The sequence below is a fragment of the Ruditapes philippinarum genome, unplaced genomic scaffold, assembly GCF_026571515.1.
Source record: "Ruditapes philippinarum isolate M1 unplaced genomic scaffold, ASM2657151v2 ctg1656_1_1_1_1, whole genome shotgun sequence".
NCBI classification, from domain to species: domain Eukaryota; kingdom Metazoa; phylum Mollusca; class Bivalvia; order Venerida; family Veneridae; genus Ruditapes; species Ruditapes philippinarum.
In genome coordinates, this window is record NW_026863252.1 from 276,884 (window position 1) to 299,836 (window position 22,953).

General features: G+C 32.6%; 1 long non-coding RNA gene across 2 annotated transcripts in view; it reads left to right on the forward strand.

Annotated features, from left to right (window-relative positions):
- Window positions 1-2,345: 2,345 nt before the first annotated feature.
- LOC132721606 (uncharacterized) overlaps window positions 2,346-22,953 on the forward strand; it is a 30,985-nt gene continuing 10,377 nt past the window's right edge. The window contains exon 1 of one of the 2 annotated variants that reach the window (XR_009624486.1): window positions 2,346-2,429. This is a non-coding gene — a long non-coding RNA (uncharacterized LOC132721606). Of the gene's footprint in view, window positions 2,430-19,694; window positions 19,921-22,953 lie in introns of those variants that run through there. The other variant, XR_009624485.1, reaches the window with a different exon arrangement.

Here is a 22,953-nt window from a genome sequence, read left to right on the forward strand (position 1 = left end):
TCTGTTTTCTTTTGTTTTGTTTTGTTTTTCATTAAAGGAATTTATTTGTCGAGAAATCTTATGAAACTTAACTTTTGAAGAAGTGAACTCCAAATTTTAACATAGAATATAAATGGCTTACACATGAGCTTTTCTAATTCAGACTGTTAATTTATAATAGCTGTTAGACAACCAAAAATTCCCTGGGAAATTAATGCAGACAAAATTGTCTTTACCATACTTAAAATGTATTATCAATTTGTTGTACTATTGTTTTATGAAACTGAATTCTGATGTCAAATATTATGACTTTTATCATCCATTGATCAGGGCCTTTCAAATAGAAAGACCATGATTCTATTTGACTGTAGAACTGAGTGGTATGTTGACAAAAAGCATGTGTGATAATACTATGATAGTGATGTTAAATGTTAAGAGTATAATTGCCCATTGATTAGGGTTTTTCAAATAGAAAGACCCTGCTTCCATATTCACCTTGGCATTGACATTAAGCATAAACTGATAAAAGTTAGATTCACATTTACATGATGCTTCTTGCCCTTCACCGCTGTGGGTTCGAATCCCGACAGGGACTTTGGATTTTTTCATAGGAGGAAGCTATCCAGACAGCTTATGGAACATCAGTGGTTCTACTCAGGTGCCCGTTTGTGCCTGAAATAATGCACGGAAGGGCATCTGAGGTCTTCCTCTACCAGTAAAGCTGGAAAGTTGCCTTATGACCTATACTGTGTTGGTGTGACGTAAAACCCAATCAAACAAACAAACCAACATGATGCTTCTTGACATGGAATTAGCTACTGAGTGACCTACTTTTGAATCTTTATGTTACAGACCTTCAAAAACTCGAAACTATTTAACAATGTTTCATATATGAGCAAAATAAGGACAGCATTGCCCCTCTTGTCCAATTTTGTTCATGCATTCTAATCACATGCACTTTTCATGCATTTTAATCAAGATTACTTTACTGATTCTGAAAATAAAGCTTTGTATGTCAATTTTCTCAGAAAAAGTTCTTATCATTTGATATAATTATCATCATTTTAAGAGCATAGACCAAGTGGGCGAGGCATATGCCTCTCACTATGAACTATGTAGAGTCAAAACCATATCACTTTGTTTAAATGCACCTGTACTAATTGTTAACAAATTCCAGAAATCAAATTTAAACATTATTATTTTAACTTTTGGAAGGACTTTTTTCAACAATTAAGCATGCATAAATATAGCTGATTGGGTTGTTGTCTTGGTGGGTACCACTTGTAAGCCCCTTAGATGCCTGAAATTAGTATTAGTATAGTACCTGTCCATGAAAAACTATTTGTTGGTACTGGAAAATACTCAGAAAGGCCCTTATAAACTAAACTCATAGATAAATAGATGTTGTAAAACTATTTTGAGACATTTTTAGCCACACACAACTTGTTGACTGCTCATTTGGTGTTACAATACTCGGAAGAAATTATTTTATGTCACGATACAAATGGGGGCTTACCTTGTACACATAATATAACTTAAAATTATGTTTAGATGCTGCTTTAGTTCCTGAGTGCATAATTATAATAAGTTATATTTTTCTGGTGGGACGTTGAAATAGGACTAATATTGGTTAAAATGAGACTGGGCTACAAAAAGATCATTGGAACTTGTGTAATTTGTAATTTGTGCCTGCATTGATGTAATAATATAATATATAACATGAATGAATAGACAGGCTCTTTCCGATAACTCAATAAAAAAAGAAGAAAGAACTGATATAATCCCTGTTTTTCACAAGATAACTGGTCAATATGAAGTTTGAGTATAATATGGAAAAAGGCCTTCTAAAATGCAGCATTACCATTTGTAGAATGTAAATATATAAGTGCCCATGAGACAGTAGGAAAGCCTTAAGATGCACACATGGTTCATAGACTACAAGCTTTCCTATGGTTCACCAAAAAGTTTTTTGAGTACATTTTTAACGAAATAGGTAGCAATTGCACTTCACACAAAAGTAATCTTTTTCATTAGTCCAAATATTTTGACGTAAACCGCAGATATGAAGCTATTTTTTACATTTGTCAAATCCGCTTTAATTCGCATTTTCCAATAAACGTCAAACTGTAAAAAAAGGAAAATGTGATTCTTTCAGTGAAAGACTACCTTTTACATTTACTATATATTATACAATAATTTTAATTCCAATATTTGGGGATAATCAAACCAAAATAAATAAAAAAATTGTAAATAAAAAATAAGTCAAAGAAAGCTGATAGTATTTTATTTTATTTGCTTGTTCGAATGTGCGGCAAATCGATAATAATATTGAGCGAATCATTATGTTACGAATATTAAATGGGGCGAATCGTTATAAAATCCTTTCAAATTATCTCCCTTAAACCCGCTAAAAATAGAGGGCGCTACTCACCAGGAAGTTTCAGAAGTTGGTAAGTTTCACTGTTTATTGTATTGCTATGAAAATGACATTTAAATTGAAGACATTTATCAGGGAAATACATATTTCACCGTAAAAACATATGAATTATCTATGTTGTAAATTGTGTTAAAAGCGAAACAAGGAAGTTTATTTTTCTGGCGCCGATTTCGGACAATTTTAAATTTCGGATAAAAAGCGACAAAATTTAGCATAACGGGCGGAGCATCATTATTCAATCTGATAAATGCTACATTTTGGTATGTATTTGTATTTTAAGAACTTTTGGATTTCCCGGAGACTTTGCATATCTTCACAAGAGACATTTTTGTTTTGGCTTAAAAAACCAGGCAGCGCCTCTGTTATCAGTTGTAATGTCTAATGATCAATTATATTGTATTGATACAATATTCTCATAGAAACAAATTGAACCATATTCATAATCATATATAATTTGATATTTTTTATATTACCTATGGAATCAATGTAAATTAAATAAAAACGTGTATTTTTTTTGGTATTATTTTGTATACACTATAACCATGAAGCAATCTAATTTAAACTCTAATTAAAAAATCAGCTGATAGTTAATGCTATATCATATATGTATGCATTTAGCTGGGTGAAAAACACAAGAAGATATGAACATAAGTTCTAACCCATTACGTCAAATAGACATCTTTTCCAAAAAAACTTTTCAAAGAAAGTAACAACATCATAAATAAAGACTATCGTTTGAATACAGAAAAATTTTCAGACTTTCTTTTTGTGTATTAGTATTCCGGATACGAAAATTTAGTAGATCTATTTCCTGCCTTGAAGGTGTGCATAACAATTATTAACATGATATTTACCTAAAATTGCGTCCATATAAATTATTTTTTATTGTTCGATCTATTGACCTTTAGATACATATACTTTAAATACTATTAATCAAACTTGCAATACCATTATTCGCTGTATATTGAGTAGAAAACAGTACTGTATTTTTCATTTTCAGTCACTTTCACTTGTCGGGCCTCAATGAATTTTTCAAGAGTATCTCCCCTGCAGGACCAGTGACCCTTCAAATTTACTTGCCCTTCATAAAATGTACTTGCCCTGCATTTTGACAGACAAAATTTGTAAGAATCATGTGTTAGACTCAAATTTACTATGAACCAGTCTAGTTTGATCAATTTTTTTCTCCCCTGACCCGAACTAATTCACCCGCAAATGCTAGCAACAAGTGGATTTGTCCAGGCCTGTCTGTGTGTTGTGAAAATGGGAGATTGTTATTAAAGTGGGTTCTGTCTTTGCACACATGCTCAGAATTTGAAATAATGCTTAAAGAGTTTTTCCACAATACCTACTGTGTACAGATAAGTGGACAATACAATGAAAACTTGTTGAATTATCAGAATTTTGTCCTATATTAACATATTGAAATAAATTAATTCCTTCCAACCCATTACTTCAAATAGACGTCTTTTTCAGGCCTTTTCAAAAAACTTTTCCAAGAAAAGTAACAACACCAGAAATAAAGACTGAGAATTGGGAATTTTATGCTTGTTAATTGGGAAAATAACCCATATGTTTTGAAATCCGGGAATGCCTCTGTTTAATTGTAGTAATTATATGAGGATAAAGACATCTTGAAAAATATATTCTAAATATTAATATTTTTCAAACCAAATTTAAAAAAAAATTATGTCCCTTTATCACACCATCAGTTAGGAATTTGTAAGAATAGTGAAATAAACATTGAAATGTATATACATTTTCATGTAGGAAACACTTTTTTCACAATAAGTACATGATGGTTAGGCTTAAAAATACTGGTTCTACTCTTAAAAATACTGGTTCTACTCAGGTGCCCAGGAAAAGTTGCCTTATGACCTAAATTGTGTTGGTGTGACATAAATCCCAACCAAAAAAAAAACAAATAAAAAAACCTGAAAAAAAAAGAAATAATCAGAAGTATTTATTTTTAAGATAAGGTTGAATAAAATATTTATCACCTGTCTGTTGTTTCTTTTACAAGATTGGTTTTCTCAATGAAGGGCCTCATTTCAAGTACTGTTCTATTTTTAGAAGCAAAGGAAATACATGACGTAGAAACATATTGGTTCAATTAATGCAAAAGTATGTTTCTAAAACGAAACAACATATTATTTGATCAATTTGAATCATCATTGAAATTTATTAGAAATGCTTTTGTCCTATAGATGGTTTCCTGACCAGTATAAAATAAATTGCTCATTGCCCCATTTATATTCAGATCAGGTTACTGGTATTTTGGTAAGAAAAAAAGTGAAAACCAAACTTTATAGTGTAAAACTTCCATGTTTCTTTCGTATTATGTTTGCTAGCTACATAAAAAATAATAATCTGTTTAATTTTTGTCCGGTTTTGATGGTCGAATTCCACAAATTTGTTTGTGATAGAAATAAGATTTTTTTTTAAATTTCATAATTTATGATGAATTATAATTCTATTTCATTTCTACAATAGTATAAAGGAAATTAATTATATGTTTTCGCAAAGTAATAGGCTCATAGTTTACAGGTTGGTTGATAAATCTTATATAAATAGGCTTTTATACTATAGAGTAGCGGCAACATATAGGGATCACTTCTCTGTTGTCTGTCTGTCCATCCGTTTGTCTGTCCACACTACTGAATAGTGATAGGGGATCTGGCATCAAGCTGTAAACAGAGCAAAAGAGAGCGATAGAGTTCTTTACATAACAATAAAGGCCAATAGCCCTCTATTAAACAAAAGAAAATAACAATAGAAATGGCCCTTTATCCCAATTCTGGCACGCGTCTGCTGTAGTAGTAGATACTTTCTTAAGAATTGTTAAAGGTCTAAAATCCTATTTAAAATGCAAAAATGACAAAATTATATCTGCACAGGTTTCTAGGAACACAGTTGTGGTTTTTCCAACTATTTTAATCCTTTGGTTTTGATGGTCAGCTACATGTATATTTAGATTTTGATAACATTGATTAAAAGAAAAATGTATTAATAATAATTAGCACTTAGTCGGCTATTCTACTAAGTGACCAGTGCAGACTACGATCAGCTGACACATCTGTACTGTCTGATCCTAGTCTGCATTGTTTGCTCGTCAGTCATATTTTGAATTTTTACCTAAAATGGAATAACAGTATTTTCTAGATTGAAAGTTCAAGCAATAGTTTTTTCCAGATTGAAAGTTCAAGCAAAAGTTTTGTCAAGATTGAAAGTTCAAGCAATGTTTTGTCCAAATTAAAAGTTTGAGCAAAAGTTTTGTCCAAACTGAAAGTTTCATCAATAGTTTTGTCCAGATTAAAGTTCAACAAGCACATGTATATTTAAATATTTAACATGGTTTGTCTAACATGCAGAAAAAAATAAAAGCATTTTTATTAATCAAGATATAGGAGACAGCAGTTTTAAATTCAAAGTGTCTGTGCATTAGAGGCCCATTATGCCTAATGATTGCTATTATTTTTATATCTCAAAAACTTTTTATTTTTGGTATCTTAAATGTTACAGTTTTCAAAAAAATTATCATTTTCAATAGACATGAAATATCTTATGCTCTGTTGGCAATTATAAATAAATTATAATGAATAAATTTGGATTTTGTATGGAAGTTAAAATACTAATTTGATTTCATTTTGCTAACTTTACGACACATTATTGCACATTCAGTGCTTTTTTTCTACGGTTATTAAACATCTAACATGCTCTTAATCCATTATTTGAACATAATTAAACACATGTTTGACATTTCTAAAGAATAAGGAAGTATGATTTTCTGAAGGATAATGGGACTTAACTTATAAAAATTGGTTTTTCATAAGTTGTGTCTTTCCTTCATAGATAAATGTGCAAGTTAGACATATAATACTTTTTGTTTACTCTAAGGTATTAGTTATTGTTCACTCTAATATACTAGTTATTGTTCACTCTAAAGTATCAGTTATTGTTCACTCTAAAGTATCACTTATTTTTCACTCTAAGGTATTAGTTATTGAACACTCTAAAGAAATAGTTATTGTTCACTCTTAGGTATTAGTTATTGTTCACTCTAAAGAAATAGTTATTGTTCACTCTTAGGTATTAGTTATTGTTCACTCTAAAGAAATAATAATTGTTCATTTTAAGGTATTTCTTATTGTTCATTCTAAAGAAATAGTTATTGTTCACTCAAAGATTTTAGTTATTGTTCACTCTAATTCTAAAGAAATAGTTATTGTCCACTCTTAAGTTTTAGTTATTGTTCACTCTTAAGTATTAGTTATTGTTCACTCTAAATAAATAGTTATTGTTCACTCTAAGGTATTAGTTATTGTTCACTCTAAAGCAATAATTATTGTTCACTCTAAAGAAATAGTTATTGTTCACTCTTAGGTATTAGCTTGTTCTTGTTAACTCTAAGGTATTAGCTATTGTATCAGTCTCAAGAAATTTTTCTGTACCTCATAATATATCTTTAAGATTAGCTGCTGATTCGGAACTGTGAAGACATGCATTGGTTTTTAGTAGCTGTTTAACAGCAGGTTTTGTGCTATGATTAGCATCTTTAAGGTTTAGTGATAATTAAAGAAACGTTTTTATGTTTCAAGTGCTCAATATTCCAATAAAATGGCTGCATTCATACAGCTGCAGGTAAAGAAATATGGAAGGCGTAATATTGTTATACTGTTCGATTCAGATTTTCTGTAGCAGAAGATTTTTGGTGTACATGTATGACTATGCTTCTTTATTTTGTAAGTTTGGAATTTTTTTTATAAGTTTTTGAGGCACTTAGAGGGGAAGTGATCAGGTCTTTTTTTCATGTTTTTTTTTCCCTTTAGTATTGGATTTCCGTTTGTGTTTTTGTTATGGATATTTATTCCATACCTTTGAAAAATGACTGATAACAGAAAAGTTTGTTTTTAGTTTATTTTCATCAATATTTTGTATAATTTTATGTAATATAGTTTGCGTTTGTTTATGAAATCGTGTTATCTTTAGTATGTTCATAGAAAGTTCCTTGCATCAGTAATTATGAAACAAAAATGAAAGTGAAAAATTTTAAGTATAAAACTTTTGATAAAATAGCAGAAGTTTAATTGAATTGGAAATACAGTTTTGAGATGGTAATTGTAACTGTCTATAGAAGAACGACTGGTATTTTAATGCTTAACCTGCTGGAACTGAAAGTGATTAGTCTTTGTCAACAGTATATAGCCAGGCCAGCATGATCATCCATGAAGATTGACCAGGCTCTTATTCTAATGGTAGCTCAATTTCTATATTTTGATAATGAAATCTTTGATGTGGTGGTGTGGCTGAGTGGTTAAAGAGTTGGACAAGTAATCTAAGGATTACTGGCCGCTTTGGGTTCAGACCCAGCCAGGGGCAAGCCGTTTTGCTTGAGCAAGAAACTTCATTAATCGCTTTGTACTGGTTCGTTCCAGGAATGGATTTGAGAGTGTTTCAGTAAGCTTATAGCTTCCAACACAATCAAACTTGAGTTAATTTTGTATAAACTAAATCTTTAAACGAGCTGTTCCAAATTCTAAGCAATGCAAATCTAATACTTAAAATGCAGCTTGTTCAGGATTAAGGAAGGAAGTACATTTTAATGTCTTGGTACTTAGAACTGTAGGAAAAGCAATAATTATTGTTACGGAAAATGAGGAACTAACAGTAGATGTTTGTTACACTATATTATGAAATACTTTACAGTGATTGATAAAGAACCTGTTGAAAACTGAAAATAAATAGAGAAATAAAAATGTTATAATTTGCGCAACGTTTGGAATAAAGTCTTTAAGGTTTGTAAAAATTTGTTTTGTTCAGTTCTGTTGAATTGATGATGATCTATTGTTTATTTTGTTGAATTTGAATTTGAATCTGTTGTATTTGTTTTGTTTTGTTGAAATCTGTTTTGTTTAGTGCCAGTTTGTGATAATATGTGTCAGTGGTAAAAACTGGTTGAAATAGAGTTACTCCGGTATTAACAATATCTGGGTTTTCCCAGCAAATCCGGCCAAACAAACAAACTTTTGCAGTCCTGTCTCAAGGATAACATTTAATTTTTTAATCCTTACATCTACATATTTCTGAATTTTACTTATTAAAGAGACTCCACTGATGTTTTTCTTGACATAACTGGATTGAAAATATACTTTTTCAAGATTTGTGTTCCATTTTGATAGAGATCTGAACCAATAACTTAAGTGTACATTTACAGGTCATTGCCGCATGCCGTTTTTCCAGAATAATTGAATAATTTAACATAGTATAAAATGACCCCAAAGTTTGAAAAAATCTATTGAATTTAATTTAATTCTGAGTGCATTTCTTTACTATCATATGCAGGGTTTTCAATTTAAAGTGCTTCACTATATATATATCTATGTAAAAATATGATAAGAATTTACTGTGATTATTATTTTTGTGTTTTGAAGAGGGATTATATTACAGCCTATGGTCACTGTGAATCAGTATCTAATAAATGTACTAATTAATTAATCACATCCTCTTTTAATGTTGTTTTGTTATGAAACTCTTCCTTTCTAAGTAAACATTGTCATGTGACCACTTATCCCATGATGCTTAAGTGGGCACCTGTGGTTTTATCCATAATATATTTAGCTGTTAAGAGAAATATAATTTTGTGTTTTGAATGTAAAATATGTTAAATTACCCGTTGATGCTGAGTTGAGAGAACTTATGGAACCATAAAATGCCAGTTGCACTCTTATTTTTACAAGTACACTTATATATAAGTACACATTGTCTGTGGCAAGATTTAAACCCATAGCTTCAAAGGCTGGTCGCAGAGTCCGTCTGAAAGTTTAGGTATTAATTAAAGAACTGATTATATTTGTTATATGTTTGTATATTACAAATACTAATCACTTTTTGAAACCCAAACTATATACATTAAACTTTCCTGTTGACATTTGGAATTACTACATGTGGCTTAAACTAGAACAGTTTTGTTAATTGTTTTTTTTAAGACTAGTGTGAAATATTGTTCTCTTTTATCCAGTAATTTTGGAAACTTTACAAGACATTGTTTTTATGTATAACCTTCTGCTGTGATTTAGTACTTCAATTTATTTGTTGATATTTTACTAAAATGTCATGTCTCCATAGATGTTTTAAGGTGCTTGATACACATTTTTACACATTTATTTACTTGTAAAATAATGGTCTGTTTTGAGGTCAGATTTTTCGACCCATTCGAAATGCGAAATATGGAATCTTTGTCCCATAACCAGACACACATCTGAGAAATAGGTTGAGAATGTGTTTTTTTATTAGTCCCCTACCGGTTTAACCAGAGGGGACTTTAGGTTTACCCTCCGTCCGTCTGTCTGTCTGTCTGTCTGTCCATCTGTCTGTCTGTCAGTCCGTCAGTCCGTCCGTCCACAAAACTGGATCCCGCGATAACGCAAAATGTACTGAAAATATTTTAATGAAACTTGATATATGGATAGATGGCAGTATGGAGATTATGCACGTCTTTTTTTTTTCTTCCTATGTTGAAAATTCTGGTTGCTATGGCAACAAATAGCCTGAAAATATGGCAAATTGAACACATAAACTGGATCCCGCAATAAGGCAAAAAGTACTGAAAATATTTTTATGAAACTTGATATATGGATAGATGGCAGTATGGAGATTATGCACGTCTTTTTTTAGCTCACCTGTCACAAAGTGACAGGGTGAGCTTTTGTGATCGCTTTTCGTCCGGCGTCCGTCCGTCCGTCCGGCGTCCGTCCGTCGTCCGTCCGTAAACTTTTGCTTTAAATGACATCTCCTCATAAACCACTGAGCCAATTTCATCCAAACTTCACAGGAATGTTCCTTTGGTGGTCACCTTTAAAAATTGTTCAAAGAATTTAATTCCATGCAGAACTCTGGTTGCCATGGCAACCGAAAGAAAAATCTTTAAATATCTTCTTTTAAACAACCCTAAGAGCTAGAGCTTAGATATTTGGCATGAAACATCTTCTAATGAGTGTCTACCAAGTTTGTTCAAATAAAAGCCCTGGGGTCCAAATTGGCCCCGCCCCAGGGGGTCATGGATTTTCCCTATATGCATAAAGTAAAAACTTAAAAATCTTCTTTTAAAGAACCCAAAGAGCTAGAGCTAAGATATTTGGCATGAAACATCTTCTAGTGAATGTCTACCAAGTTTGTTCAAATAAAAGCCCTGGGGTCAAAATTGGCCCCGCCCCGGGGGTCATTGATTTTTCCTATATGCATATAGTAAAAACTTAAAAAATCTTCTTTTAAAGAATCATAAGAGCTAGAGCTTAGATATTTGGCATGGAACATCTTCTAGTGAATGTCTACCAAGTTTGTTCAAATAAAAGCCCTGGGGTCAAAATTGGCCCCGCCCCAGGGGGTCATTGATTTTCCTTATATGCATATAGGAAAAAACTTATAAAATCTTCTTTTAAAGAACCCAAAGAGCTAGAGCTAAGATATTTAGCATGAGACATGTTCTAATGGGTGTCTACCAAGTATGTTCAAATAAAAGCCCTGGGGTCAAAACTGGCCCCGCCCCGGGGGTCATTGATTTTCCTTATATACATAGCAAAAACTTAAAAATCTTCTTTGAAAAAACCCAAATAAACTAGAGTTTAGATATTAAGCATGAAACATCTTTAAGTAAATATCTACAAAGTTTGTTCAAATAAAAGCCCAGGGGTCAAAACTGGCCCTGCCCGAGGGGTGTCATTGTTTTTTAACTATATGTGTATAGTAAAAACTTAAAAAATCTTCTTTTAAAAAACCCAATGAGCTAGAACTTAGATGTTTTGCATGAAACATCTTCTTATGGGTGTCTACCAAGTCTGTTCAAATAAACAAATAAAAGCCCTTGGGTAAAAATTGGGCCGCGGGGTGGGGGGGGGGGCTATATACAGGTGAGCGACCTCAGGGCCATCATGGCCCTCTTGTTTTTCTTCCTATGTGGAAAATTCTGGTTGCTATGGCAACAAATAGCCTGAATTTCAAGATTTCTGATTTAAATTTTTCAGCTTTTTAGCTCACCTGAGCATATGCTCAGGGTGAGCTATTAGGCTCACTCTTCGTCCGTCGTCCGTCGTCCGTCGTCCGTTCACACTTTTCAAACGACATCTCCTCTGAAACCATAAGGCAGATCATAATGAAACTTCACAGGGATGTTCCTTGTGTGAAGCCTTAACAAAGTTGTTCAAAGAATTCCATTCCATGCAGAACTCTGGTTGCCATGGCAACCAAAAGAAAAAACTTTAAACATCTTCTTCTAGAAAACCCAAAGAGCTAGAGCTTAGATATTTGGCATGAAACATTTTCTAGTGAGTGTCTACCAAGATTGTTCAAATAAAATCCCTGGGGTCAAAATTGGCCCCGCCCCAGGGGGTCATTGATTTTCCCTATATGCATATACTAAAAACTTAAAAAAATTTCTTTTAAAGAACCCAAAGAGCTAGAACTAAGATATTTAGCATGAAACATCTTCTAATCGGTGTCTACCAAGATTGTTCAAATAAAAGCCCTGGGGTCAAAATTGGCCCGCCCCAGGGGGTCATTGATTTTCCCTATATGCATATAGTAAAAACTTAAAAAAATCTTCTTTTAAAGAACCCAAAGAGCTAGACCTAAGATATTAAGCATGAAACATCTTCTAATGAGTGTCTACCAAGATTGTTCAAATAAAAGCCCTGGGGTCAAAATTGGCCCCGCCCCAGGGGGTCATTGATTTTCCCTATATGCATATAGTAAAAACTTAAAAAAATCTTCTTCTAAAAAACCCAAAGAGCTAGAGCTTAGATATTTGGCATGAAACATCTTCTAATAAGTGTCTACCAAGATTGTTCAAATAAAAGCCCTGGGGTCAAAATTAGCCCCGCCCCAGGGGGTCATTGATTTTCCTTATATGCATATAGTAAAAACTTAAAAAAATCTTCTTCTAAAAAAACCCAAAGAGCTAGAGCTTAGATATTTGGCATGAAACATCTTCTAATAAGTGTCTACCAAGATTGTTCAAATAAAAGCCCTGGGGTCAAAATTAGCCCCGCCCCAGGAGGTCATTGATTTTCCCTATATGCATATAGTAAAAACTTAAAAAAGTCTTCTTCTAAAAAACCCAAAGAGCTAGAGCTTAGATATTTGGCGTAAAACATGTTCTAATGGATGTCTACCAAGTTTGTTCAAATAAAAGCCCTGGGGTCAAAATTGGCCCAGCCCCAGGGGGTCATTGATTTTCCCTATGTGCATATATTAAAAACTCAAAAAAATCTTCTCTTAAAGAACCCAAAGAGCTAGACCTAAGATATTAAGCATGAAACATCTTCTTATCAGTGTCTACCAAGTTTGTTCAAATAAAAGCCTTGGGGTCAAAATTGGCCCCGCCCCAGGGGGTCATTGATTTTCCCTATATGCATATAGTAAAAACTTAAAAAAAAATTCTTTTAAAGAACCCAAAGAGCTAGAGCTAAGATATTTAGCATGAAACATATTCTAATGGGTGTCTACCAAATTTGTTCAAATAAAAGCCCTGGGGTCAAAATTGGCCCTGTCCCAGGGGTTATTGATTTTCCCTATATACATAGAGTAAAAAGTTAAAAATCTTCTATTAAAGAACCAAAAGAGCTAGAGCTAAGATATTAAGCATGAAACATGTTCTAATGGATGTTTACCAAGTTTGTTCAAATAAAAGCCCTTGGGTCAAAATTGGCCCTGCCAGGGAGAGGGGGGAGGGGGCAAAAGTCATTGTTATTCATTATTTGTGTATAGTAAAAACTTAACATCATGAAATATCTTTTAATGGGTGTCTTCCAAGTTTGTTCAAATAAAAGCCCTTTGGTTTAAACTGGCCCGGCCCTGGGGGCCTATGTTCAGGTGAGCGACCCCAGGGCCATCATGGCCCTCTTGTTTACTATAAGTTCTTTATTTCTTAAGGTGTTTACTTCAAACTTTAAATATAAGTTTCTGGTCATCAACCACATCATATGTGACAAGGTTTACAACTCTAGCACAAAAATTATCAGAATTACCTCCCGTGAACTTTTTTTATGAAAAAAATGTTGTCTTTTTTAAATAACTTCTTTATTTCCTAATGTATCTACTTCAAACTTCATATATATGTTTCTTATTATCACTCAACATTTTTGAGAAGGTTAAATACTCTAGCAAGACTATTTCCAGAATTATGTCCCCCTTGAACTTAGATTTTTTGCGAGAAATTGGTATTTTTTACTCCAACTTCTTCATTCATTATAGGATTTACTTTAAAAACCCACATCGTAATAATTTGACAAGGTTTTATTAACATAATTTCCTTACTAGGCAGGGAAACTTAACACATTACTGTGATATAGACAAACTTAGAACTCAAAAGATTTAAGTTCATTCATGTCATTTATTCACTGGTAAAATTGAATGGCCAATGGCCCATCAGAAAGTTGCTGGGGTTCTAACCGGTAGGGGACTTATGGATTGCTTGCAATACTATGATAATTGCTTGTTATTTAATAATTATGAAACCTGAAGTATATATATTTATTTTGCCTAGCATAATTATGGTATTTGTATCAATATGTTTAATTTATTAATTCAAGTCAGCAAAGCCATGAATACATGGTTGAGAGAGATATTTCCAAAAACTGGATATTTTAATAGTTAAGTAAGTGTTATCAGTGCTCGGGGGTTTTCATTATTAACAGATTGGCGATCCACATCATTGGTTGAAATGCTCTTAATTTTGGTTGTATTTTTAGCTTGTAGATTAAAATAGCCCCCATGACCCTTTGTCAAATCGTTGTTTTCACTGGCTCAGATAAAAATGAAAACCCTGAGTGCTCCCACTTACAAAGGAGAGCATAATGTGATGGGGGGGGGGGTTTATATGAACATGAAACTTCATAATACCCTGCTGACAATGTATCGAGCAGGGGCATCTTAGACAGGACAGTGGCAGTTCTATTAATACAAAAATGTATGTAACACTTCAGTTAATAAATATGGAAAAAGAAAATTACCAACTGCCCACCCCATCCACTGCCTCTACCCCCATAAATGGAGAACATTTACCTCCTTTTAAATTATGTTAATTTCCTCCTCTGTTTTGGAAAGATGCATTATCCCTCCTACTGTCATGTCTTAAAATATTTTAAGGACAGCATTGTAAAATAAGGCTGAAAAATGTCGGGGCCAGCAAGAAAATGTTCTGGAAGTTATAGCTAAGCCATTGTTTAGAAGAGAATATAAAGTGGTGGCTTAATTATGTGACCTTATTATGACCACATTTCTAGTTTTGTATCTGATATTGCAAATATTTCCTTAATTGGGCTGACTATTGTTGGCTGGTATATATCAATATTTAAAACAGGAAATTTATCTATTTAAATTATCTATTAAAATTGTCATTAATCTATCTCGGACAAGATATAATATCTGTTTTTGATATACATGTAGTAGGGTAGTGAGGGGATTGAATATTTCATTTTGATCAGAAGTTGTATGTTTTTATCTTAGTTCCCGAGTACCAAAATAAGTAGGGGTGTTCTTGGTGGAGCAATTAAACCACTTGTTTCTCACTGTTGTGGGTTTGAATCTTGCATTCTTTCATGCTAGGGAGTTATTTTAAACCAGCTAACAGATAATCAGTGGTTTTACTGAAGTATTAATTAAGATTGTTAAAGGCTTAAAATTTACGTTTTTTGTTGTTTTTTAATTTTAACTAAACACTGATTATCATTTTAACCTTGCCATGCCGTGCTATTTATTAGTTTGTTTGTTTGTTTTGTTTGTTTGTTTGATTGATTTGGTTTTATGTCACACCAACACAGTATAGGTCATTTGGCGACATTCCAACTTTACTGGTGGAGGAAGACCTCAGGTGCCCTTCCGTGCATTATTTCAGGCACGAACAGGCACCTGAGTAGAACCACTGACGTTCCGTAAGCTAGCTGGATAGCTTCCTCACATGAAAGAATCCAAAGTCCCTGTCGGGATTCAAACCCACAGCGATGAGGGGTAAGTGGTTTGAAGTCAATGACTTAACCATTCGGCCATGGACGCCCCCAATTTATTAGTACATGGAGTAGTTAGAATAGTCTGCTTTGTATAAAATTTGGGACTACCCATTGTCTATTACATTCTAAGGATATCTTTGATATATTGATATTAATCTTTCTGCCCCTGCTGTAGGTTTGTGCTGTGCCTTGTTAGTCAGATTCTGCAGGTAAGAAAGTTTTCCAGCAAGCTGACGGAATGTCGGTGGTTCTACTCGGGCGCCCGTTTGTGCCTGAAATAATGTACAGAGGGGCACCTGAGGTCTTTCTCCGGTAAATGTTGGAAAGTCCTAACTTTCGACCTATACTGTGTTGGTGCTACGCTAAACCTTAACAAACAAAAATCTATAATATCGGAATACTATAAACTGAGCATCTGAGCAACAAACAGCATAGGGTCTGGTTACTTGATGTATACGCCTGGACCTGTTATAATTTCTGTCGAGCATTCAGTGTAAAAAAGTACAATTGTACAATTTTAAACAAATATTATTGACAAGTTTGTATAGATTTTACACTCTTATCAATAAAGGATTTATACAGGGTATTAGTCATAAACTCAAAATGCTTTTTTACGTGACCTAATATCTGTTTGCATGTCTAATTTTAAGACTGACTTCAATTTTTTAAGTACAATATAGATACTAGTGATTAAGTTCTTTGGAGTTTTAACTTTGATTAGTATATAATGAAAATATCCTTCCTGTGTGGAGATAAATTGTTCATTAATAAAGAGGTTTAAAGTGTGATGTATTGTTTTAGAATTTACTAATATTGTTTTGTTTTAAATTGGTTCATTCCCATGTATGAAATCTTGATTTTTAGGTCCTAACAGGATGTGAGTGCAGGTTTATTAAGTTCAATGAAAATCTTAAAATTCTTATAAATATATATTTTTATCTGGCATACAATTATTTACATACATGTATTAACTAGGATTACAAACGTATTTGGGATGTATGACAGGGTTTCTAAATAAGATATATCATGAATAAGGGTATCTTGTTTAGAAACTAGTTGATTCATAACTAACAGAGGAGGTTTAATTTATCTTTGCCCTGTTTTAGCCAAATGTGGAAAAATTTGCCACAAATATAGAGCTAGGCCAGCCTGGCTCAGTGGAGTCTGACCAGGTTCTATACTGGTGGTGGCCAAGTTCTTATAGTAGACATTTGAAACCCCTGAAACTTGAATGGACTGTTTAAAATTTCAAAGCTGGGGAACCCTTTTACAGAAATTTCAGCGGTTTAGGGAAATTTGGGGGGTTTGGAAAGAAAAGTAAAGTACTGTTGGGGGCCCCAAATATTTAAAACCCTTTAAAAATTTTAAAAGGACTTTTCCCAAATTTCAAAGTTGGAAAAATTTTAAATTTAACAGAAATAAAGTAGGGTAAGGGGGGAAGGGTTTTTTTTCCCCAGTTTTTTTGGGGAAAACTTTAAACCCTTCCCAAGGGGAATTGGGAATTTTCAGTGATCCCTTTTTTAAAAAATTGACAAAAAATGCTTTAAATTTTAAATTTTGCAGTGTTTTAAAATTAAAATGATTTTTAGGATGGAAATCTTTAAAACTTTGTTTTCACCATTAAAAGTGAATAAGCACTTATTTTCAAAGATTTTAGAATTTGTAATTCAATAATTTTTTTTTGTAACTTTCAATTGGGAACTTTTTCCTGTAGATTGGGAAAATAATATACTATTTTCAATTGGGAATACAAATATCGGCAATAAAATAAGCCAAAAAAATACCTGGAAAGGGTGGAGTAACATGCAGTCAATACATAGGTCTGAAATAGGAAGTCATGCAACTTGTTTTTATGAGCTGTAAAAGGCAAGTGGGAAAATTTTAAGATATGGACGCAAGACATTTGAAATAAGTAATTTTCGCCTTTAAGAATGACTGACATTAAGATGGCTAGATTATGTGACATAGTAACAAGATTGTATAAGATAGAACTATTTATAAGTTGCTGCTTGAAGTGTGGGAGAGATCACGTACAACTTGAACATTGTAATATGAATAATAAATCTAGTTGTTGTTTCCTAGAAAGGTCCACTCATAGGGGAAATTGGGAGGGAAACTTATAAGGGGCAAGTTTAAAATTAGAAACAGCAGCCTGTTTATGTTAAGTTGTGATACAACACCATTAATTTGTCATTTCAGACTACAATGTATGGATCCTCTAAAGATAAAATGGATAAACACAAATTTTAACTGGAGAAATTTTTTTTCAGAAATATAAGAAAATGTATACTTTTTGCATGAAGATGGGTTTGAATTAAAGGACTTCCCAATTTGCCCTTAAAATTCACTAACTGGCCTTTTACGTCTGATTTTAAACCTCATAATTTTATCAGATTTGAGCTATTTTTATCTCACCAGAGGACAATACAAATAATGTATATTGATCACTTACGGTCTGTCTGTAACAATGGCATTACTAAATGGGCAATGGCAAAAAAAAAAAAAAAAAAAAAAAAAATGGCCACCATTCAGGTGGAATGTCTGTTCATCCACATGTCACTTTAAACGAACATCTCTGGTTTGGGTGGGGGTGGTGAGTAAATCATTGGTGACAGGGCAAAAAATTTGGGTATTTTTTTATTAGAAGATTATAGCTCCATAACAACAGAAATGGTATGGCAATGCCTATTGAAAATTGAATTACAATATAGTATTACAAGATTTTTGATATGCTTTCAAGCATTTTCAATTCAAAATATAAAATGTAGCACGCAACTTTGTTTACTTTACCTCAAATTACTTGTTACACAACTCGCCTACCACTTTTTGTCAGTAGTTAAATATACATTTTATATAGTAATAAATAACAATTTAAAAAAAAACAACAAAAAGCTATTTAAAGCCATGTTATGCCTCAGAAACAAATATTAAATGTTTCCTTCTTTAGAAACGGAAAAAATGATTTTTTATAACATTTTAAATAATAGGTTTAGAGAATGTTTAATGTATATCACTTGAGCAAAGTAGCACACGAAATCAAATTATTTGACATAAAAGTAGCAAAATGTAAACAAAGTAGTATTAATTTTGACTTCCATAGAAAATACTAAACCAGTTTATTACTAATTGTACTTGTTGGACTTTTGGTATATAGAATTACTAGCTTTATGCAAATATTTGATTGTGCTGTAAATAACACATTATTTTGTCACCTTAGTGCAGTAACAGGTTGACTTCTTAAAATTTGAGCCGCGTCATGACAAAACCAACGTAATGCGTTTGCGACCAGCATGGATCCAGACCAGCCTGCGCATCCGAGCAGTCTGATCAGGATCCATGCTCTTCGCTTACAAACCCAATAAGAAGTAGAGAAACTGATAGCGAACAGCATGGATCCTGATCAGACTGCGCGGATGCACAGGCTGGTCTGGATCCATGGTGGTTGCAAAACCATTATGTTGGTTTTGTCATGACGCGGCTCAAATGATTTAGATAGAGGATATTTGTTTAGTTCAGTGTTTTAGATCGGAATATATTTCACCGAGTGAGCACCAAAAGGTATATTTCACGAGTGGCGACACCACAAGTGAAATATGAACTTTTGGTGTTCATGAGGTGAAATATATTTCAATCTTACTTTAAACTAAATAAATTTTCTTTTTATTATATGCAAAGAAATGTTTAAAAGACATTTTAACCTAGTACTAAATGAAAAGGGTGCCAAATAATAAAACAATGTGTTGCATTTACAACGTCACATCATTAAGTTGGTTTCCAAGTACTGTGAACGCTTGTATTTCACTGAAACAATGTACCGGACAGTGAAATTATCAAATTGATAATTTCACAGTTTAAAACAGTGAAATTATCAGTTTTTATTTCACTATAAACCACCAAAAAGCATGTAATAATAGGAGTTAACCTTTTACTGCACTTAGGTATTTTCTTCCACCTTCAAAAATTTGAAATTATTATTCATACCCCCATATGTATCTATACAGAATGCATGTTTAACTGAAAATGTTAAACCTGACCAAGATAGTTTAAACTAATTCACAGTTATAATTATTTTAATTTATATTAATTAAACTCTGAAGTTGTTTTATATTTTTTTATTAAAAAATCAAGAAAAATGATCAAAAGTCAAGTCTCTGGTTCTTTATTTAGCAACCCACAAATTAGTCATTATTTTTCGGGGAACACTTAATCTTATCACAACAAAATGAAATGACTTTACGGTATATGGTGATAATTTCTACATTCCGTGTATAATTGTCAATTTCCTGCGTACAGTGACCACTTGATTTCAGTATACATCGAAGGGTAACTGACTATAACAATATTATAACAATTATCATCCTCAGTAAAAGTGAATCAGCTTTCCTGATGTACTAAATAAAATTTCATTCATTTTATATATTTATACATGTGACGTTCAAAACATATGGGGATATATTAGGATACGGTAATACGATTGTGTTTGATTCAGATAGATTAGTCATTGTAAGTATAAAATTGACCAGTGGTCATTTATTTATCGGTTGTTATTTATGACTGTACAATAATATTTTTATTTAGAGACCAAGATCTAAAAGGACGGGTTGACAGGATATGTACAATAATATTTTTATTTAGAGACTTTGATCTAAAAGGACGGGTTACAGGATATGAATGTAAAATTATTAAGTTACATTAAATTATAGTCAAGAAAGAAGATCCTTGATTTTCTTAAACAATTAGGTCATGTACATGTATATGACATGGTGTATAACTTTTGCGAAGTTTGATATAAGCTTTTACTAACTTCCTGAACTATACTTCCTGAACTATATTAAGTGATATTTACAGTGGATAATCTGACTTACATAGAAGTGAAAAAACTCCTTCAGAATTTATGTTTTCTCTTGCTAGCAATTAGTTGAATTCTTTATACCACAGGTGATTTCCCTTGATTTTTGTATGTAGGAAGGGGAGTACCTATCCTGACTAGCAATTATATAAGAGCAACAGACTCCTACTCTGGAGGTTAATTAAGAGTTATATTATACAAATAAGAATTAACTTTTGGCCACATTTGAGACTTTCAGCTTTTGGCCACATTTGAGACTCAGCTTTTGGCCACATTTAAGACTCTCAGCTTTTTTTTTACACATTTGAGACTCCGCTTTTTGCCACATATAAGACTCTCAGCTTTTTTACACATTTGAGACTCCGCTTTTGGCCACATTTAAGACTCTTAACTTTTGGCTACATTTTAGACAGTTTCAGCTTAAGGCCACATTTAAGACTCTTAACTTTTGGCCACATTTTAGACAGTTTCAGCTTAAGGCCACATTTAAGACTTATAGCTTTTGGCCACATTTGAGACTATTAGCTTTTGGCCACATTTATGACTCTCAGTGTTTTGCCACAATTGAGACTCTTAGCTTTTAGCCACATTTGAGACTCAGTGTTTTGCCACATTTGAGACTCTCAGCTTTTGGCCACATTAAAGACTTAACTTTAGGCCACATTTGAGACTCTCAGCTTTAGGTCACATTTGAGACTCTTAGCTTTTGGCCACATTTGAGACTCTCAGCTTAAGGCCACATTTGAGACTCTCAGCTTAAGGCCACATTTGAGACTCTCAGCTTAAGGCCGCATTCGAAACTCTTAGCTTTAGGCCACATAATAATTTGAGACTCTCAGCTTTAGGTCAAATTTGAGACTCTTAGCTTTTGGCCACATTTGAGACTCAGCTTAAGGCCACATTTGAGACTCTCAGCTTAAGATCACATTTGAGACTCTCGGCTTAGGCCACATTTGAGACTCAGCTTAAGGCCACATTTGAGATAACAGCTTCAGGTCACATTTGAGACTCTCAGCTTAAGGCCACATTTGAGACTCTTAGCTTTTTGTCATATTTGAGACTCAGCTTAAGGCCACATTTTAGACCGATTCTTTACTTTTTGCCACATTAAACTTAAATGTTTCAATAAAGTAGCATATTCAAGAGCATAACTTAAAATGGGTTTGACAATAAAATGCAAACAATTTAAAAACTCATAATTCATTTTATTTGTAATTATTAAATTTCACAAGGTCTTTAGTTTTGATTTACCCTACCTTATATTATAAATGCAGCCAAATTATCAGCAATGGTAGCATTTATATCTGGTATAATGCCCGGTAAATAATTTGAATTTCTCATATAGATGTTATGTTATAGTCTTTGCATATGTTTCTGAGATATTCTTAAGACAAGACTATTCCTGAAAATGAAAACAAATAATGCTAGAAAAAAAGCAACCAATCCCAAACTTAAAAGTTGGAATATACAGTAAAAACTCTGAAAACCGGACCCTCTGAAAACCGGAATCCTCTGAAAACCGGACAATTTTAAAAGTCCCATATTTTATCCTTTTAAGTTCATTGAAAAAAAATCCTCTAAATACCGGAACCTCTGAATTCCGAAAACCGGACTATTTTCTATGGCTACTAATGCTAATCATGCATAAAAAATCCTCTGAAAACCGGACAGCAATTTTAAGTGTCAACTTTTTGTGTATTTTAATGTACATAAAAACATAATCTCAACAGGTGACATGTTCAATTTCCACCTCTCTTATCTGTGCAGGTGTTAAAACACTTCCAGTGTGTGTGTTAATTTCTTATTACCAATTAAATTATAGCTCTTTCATCATAAGTTTTTCCCTGTGTAGGTATGATTTTCAAAATGTTTTTATTTTTTTTTTAATTAGACATGTCTAAAAGAATTAGGAAACTTTAGTTAAATGATTCCTGTTTTTCTTGAAATTTTTACACTGAAGTTATCTTTGTTTGGAAATTAATCATTTGCAAAAATAATAATACATGTACTTAATTTCATTAATTACATATTTCAAAGCCAATGAAAAAGATATGATATATTTCAGACAAAATGTTGTTTTAATTTCTGATTTTCTAAATTATGTTTTTGGATTTGCATAATTATATTACTCAAGATATTTATTGCAAAAAGAAATTAAAATATGAAAAGGTTTGAAAAGTAAATACAAAATGATTGAACAAAGTCATTGTTCAAGCACATCATACTTATCAATGAATGTATAAAACCTCTGAAAACCGGAATCCTCTGAAAACCGGACTTTTGGTCAAGTCCGGACAGGGTCCGGTTTTCAGAGTTTTTACTGTACTGTGATAAGGTTGGTTTGTCAGTTTGTCTGTATTTATGGAAATACTTAGATAACTTTAGAAGGAATGAGCCACAGCTTATGTGACTGTTATAGGGAAATTGCCCATGGCAAGTAAATTACCCCTATTGATTGAGGTCAAGGTCACAGTGACAATTTGCTTAAAATCAGTGTGAAATCAATAACTTGAGAAGGAATAATAGGATTGTTTATGTAACATAGTAGTGTCTAATTTTCTTGTAGACATAAAAGCCTTATCCAGTCAATATCTTCAGAAAAAATAAGTAACTTTGGAAGGGTTATTTTGGTATTGATATTTGGGGGGGCATAAGGTTAAAGGTCAAAGTGACACTTAAGATCTAAA